Raw genomic sequence first — 4,641 nt, 5'->3', positions numbered from 1 at the left:
AAAAAATCGTCATTTTTGGTCGAGTAGTAAATTCATTTTTTCGTCACAAGATAAAATTGCGTCGCAAGTTAGGAAGTACGGGCCCACATACTGAATAAAATAACAAATCTACTTAAGTTATGTATTTACGACAGAAAAAACGTCGGATATTACTTTACGGGACCTACTTTTAATAAGATAAAACATAATTTATGACGGAAAAAAGCGTCGTAAGTTAGAAATTTCCGACAGTCGTATTTTAGAAGGTGGGGCCTACAAGCTTGAAAATGAAAATTCAAAAAAAAATTAAATATGAAAATATATACATTACGACGGAATGTTTGAAGAACAACCGTCGTAAGTTCGTTTTTCCAGAATAACCAAATACTAATTTTTTAGTATCCAGCCATTTTCGACTTCCAATTTAAATTCTAAACCTGCAAAAATCTTATACAATCGCAAACTCAAAATAAACTCTAAAACTGCCAAAAGACAATCAACATTTATTAAAACAAAATACACGATTATTATTGTATTAAGTTTTATCAATAATTCTAAATCAAACACATTACATAATTACATTCTTTACGTCTAATTCTTTACGTCTAACTTAGAGAAGTAACTTATATTCTGGTAACATGAATGCCATGCTCTTAAATTAGGCGCCCTTGGGAAATATCCGATTAACTACTGTTGTCTTAATTCAAATATAGCTGATGAACTTGTCATGCAATCGAAACCTGAATTCAGTGGCAATTGACCTGTGCACCGAAAGAACACACACTTAGAACACGAGAAATAATAAACGACAACATTCGATTGCTAGACACAAATCTAACACAGTAGTGACAAAAATATGTCATTTGTCTGCTGTAAACTGCAGTTTATACAAATATAGAAAAAACCATAAAGTTAAGTTAAAAAAAATAATAAATCTTGTATCATGACTAAATAAGTATGGAAATCATGTTCATGTATGAGAACCATTTATAATTGAGTCAATCTATCAAATACTGCAATATGCAGAAAAATTAAAAACCACACAAACACAAAAACATATCTTTGGACCCTAAATGCTTACTACTGTAAAATTAAACCTTGAACTATTTAACTATATATTTCTGTCAAACTAGCCTATTACCTGACTATTTGGAAATTAAATACACATTTTGAAAGCACTTCAGTTCTCACCAAGTTGGTACAAGCAGGGTACCATTATTGTAAACATTTGATTTAGAGCAAGTGAACTTATAATAAATCATTGACATACAGTGTACAAAAAGAATATACTAATTGACTCAACTACTTCACTAAAAAAGCAGGACATATATTTAGCACAGGAAACTTCATACATAAACAAATTTAGGAAAATACCTGAAGAGCCGATATTTTATCTAAATTTGAAGAATCCACACCATGCAACTGGGAAATTTGACTGTTTGACTTGCAATGAGATGCAAGAATCTCCAAAGCAGCTTTAATTTTTGAAGAAATATAGTCACTCTGCAAAATTGACGACTTTTCAGGTTGAGATTAACTAGAAGGTTTATCAACTTGGTTATTAGATAGATACCTTCTTAGGGTAGCTTTGGAGAACACAAGATCAGGAGCAAGTTGCTAACATGTTCGCACATTGTGACAATTGCATCTTCAGGTGGATGAACTCTGTTTAATCTGGCTTATTTTAGTAACATCGTTATTTATGACATCTTGGTCATTATGTATTGAAAAATGTAAGATCATTTTCTTGTCATTATGTATTGAAAAATATAAGATCATTTTCTTTTACATGTACACTCAGTATTTATTGAACACAACACATGGGGCAATATTATATACCTATATTAACTAAAGATACAACTAGAATAGATAATACAAGTTAATGATCACAATCAATTATAAAATTATAAGTTCCTATAAAAAAATAAAAACTATCTACTTAGTAAAAAAGAAAAAAAACATCTTACAGGAAACTAAACATTCCAGGAAAATTGAGATTAAATTTACCATTTCTTGTTATCAAGAACAATTCATCAACGGGCAAGTATGACTTCCTCTTGCTTGGTTCACCAGATTTCCTGCCAATCAATAGAACAAGTTTTTTTAAGAACTTTCCACCTAAACCAAGCAAAACGAACAGATAAAAAGCAATACATTTTTACCATATCCTTCACTACAACCCTATTAATCAATAGATGTATGGACTATACAGTCACATATACTGCTATAACATATGCAATAGAGACACTGTCATTATCCCATCAAAATTCAATCCGCAATATCAATAACTAACAAGTCTGACTAAGAAAATCCGATCTGGAACTATACAGTTAATTGATTAGAAGAACAAAGTTTTTTTATGTAGCCATTCTTACATTGCTAATATATCGAATGTCATCAATTTATTTGGATCTAATTCATTCTGGTTCACTGAATTATATAACTAATTAATTGTCTACTGGTTCAGTGTCAGTGTTTTTGGGGTTTCTGCCAACTCAATGCAGTGTTCTTATGGTCAAAGGGGAAATAGTGTACCAACTATTCTACTTACGATGAAAAAGCGTTTGTATTCAGGAGGAGGCCTTCACGTACAATCTTCCCAAAATAAACTGATCTATAGTTGGTTTGATTATGATATGATTTTGAACGGTGTAGAACATGTGATTTGCTCGAAGGCAGAAAAAAATTTCTGGATTAATGCAGAGAATACAGTTTAAAAAAGTGTTAGAAACCATCTGAACAGAGGTGTAGTAGCGCGTGGTATTGATGTACATTGTCTGGCAGGCTTAATTAAAGTATTCAGCACATTATGTTAATATTCAGTTGGCCATGATATAAGTCTCTAGTTCAGTATCAAAATATTACACATATTGTTTCTAATGTTAGGCATCCGTCCTTGACCTGATTCGTCTAAACTGTCATCAGCCAGTGAATACAACACTTGTGTGAGATAGGAAGACTAGATGTTAGTCAGTGTTGAGTTTGATTCATGGAAAAGAACTCTTGATTTAATGCTCAGTATGTCGCTAAGTTGTGAGCCTATTTTAATTATTGAGGTAGGATCCACGTAGAGAATCAATTTATAAGCGGCATAGTGCTCAGTGCATACATTCTGTTCAAGACAAACTCAATAATTCTAATGTGAAAGTATATTATCTATACTGCATATCTATGTTGTTGCGATTTAGCCATAATAAGGAAATGGTATACTGTATATATATTGTCACCTGGTTGACTACGAAAGTAACCATTTTGTTCTAGTTCGGTCTCTGTGAGTGTGTAATATGGCAGGGGAAATGGTAAATCTTTCGAGAGATCACCAGAGGATAGATCAAAATAGAATCACAGGTTCCTGCATCGAAGATAGTTTACTATTTTACTTCTTTTAACCCAGAAAGCACTATAAGTCTACAACTTTATAGCTGATATATACCTTGATCAGATTTCTGATTCTGAATAGGTTTGCTTATAGGCTCAGCAATATCCCTTTTTATTTTCACCTTGCATGTAAGAAGAGCATCTATAGTCTGTATTCCATCTGCTACACAGCTATCAACAAACAAAAAACCAAAAGCATAAACTTTCAAGAAATGCAATGCATGAATCCAATATTATGCTAAAAAAGATAAACGTCACCAACCTTAGAGCTGACACTGCTCTTGGAACGCCACAGTACTCTTTGAAACTGTGGAGTACCTTAGATTGTGACAAGTAAAGACCTGCGTCAAGGCCAGGTACATAAAGCATAACAACTTTGGGAATCAGGGGTTTGTTCTGCATATCGGAAGACAACTCAGCATTACACACACCAAAAATATTGAATATGATATGCAAGTGCCAATCTGGAAAAAAAAATCCTTCTTAAACAAAGAAATGGTAATATTGAACTATATTAGCTGATTTGTTATTTATTGATATTTTCCCACAAGACTGTTCTTCACAATTCAAATTATTTTGTATTCTCTACGCAACACAAACAAAAACAAATAAATACAAATCTACCAGATAAATCACTACAAGAAAATCAGTAGCTAATTACAGTACAATTTACAAAATCCACGCAAATATATATACAAAGAGAGGGAAAGAGAGGGGGAAGGAGAGAGGGGGAGAGAGATATATGAGCATAGAGAGAGGGGAGAGAGATATGCATACCAGGAAGAGAGTGAGAGAGACGCCTTCCCTTGAATCCAAAAATAAGCCCCAAAGCCCTAGTTTTGAAGACGGACTAAAATCCCAAATTGAAGTCGAATTTAAACCCTAAACGAAACCATAACTAAAGCCCCAGTAAAAGAAGCATACGAATCAACCAAAGGAGACTAGAATTAAAGTAAACATTTATGAATGTATATTTTGCATAACCAGGAGAGGAGGGAGGGAGAAAGAGAGGGGAAGAGTGAAGGGGAGAGAGAGAAGCAAGAAAGAGAAAATGAAAATAAATTCAGATCTGAAGTAATTAGATTATTACACTGTCCTGTTTCTCAAAAGGCGGGGTGTTTTATTTTGGAAAAATCAGAAATAAAGGTCCATTTGCCGCTTTAATTTTCACTTATGTTTCAATAAATTTTTTATTAAAATTTAAGTAGATTAAATATTTATAATTCTTTTAAATATAAATAAATATATTTGGCTTTAATTTGGCTTGTCATTTTAACAGTCAAA

General features: G+C 32.6%; 1 long non-coding RNA gene across 8 annotated transcripts; it reads right to left on the bottom strand.

The window, feature by feature from the left end:
- Positions 1–425: 425 nt before the first annotated feature.
- LOC141661526 (uncharacterized) lies at positions 426–4,426 on the bottom strand. 8 transcript variants are annotated; one of them, XR_012550000.1, is made up of 8 exons: positions 4,135–4,426; positions 3,620–3,753; positions 3,413–3,528; positions 3,207–3,331; positions 1,987–2,057; positions 1,553–1,653; positions 1,354–1,482; positions 426–740 (listed from the first exon to the last, which is right to left on the bottom strand). It is a non-coding gene; the product is annotated as an uncharacterized LOC141661526 (long non-coding RNA). The 8 variants fall into 8 exon arrangements; XR_012550005.1 differs by having other exon boundaries at positions 1,354–1,454; XR_012549998.1 differs by having other exon boundaries at positions 1,553–1,644.
- Between the last annotated feature and the right edge of the window lie 215 nt (positions 4,427–4,641).

This window comes from Apium graveolens, chromosome 5, assembly GCF_009905375.1.
Source record: "Apium graveolens cultivar Ventura chromosome 5, ASM990537v1, whole genome shotgun sequence".
In the NCBI taxonomy this organism is placed as follows: Eukaryota; Viridiplantae; Streptophyta; class Magnoliopsida; order Apiales; family Apiaceae; genus Apium; species Apium graveolens.
The sequence above is the reverse complement of the archived record's forward strand: the minus strand, read 5'-3'. Positions and strand labels throughout refer to the sequence as shown.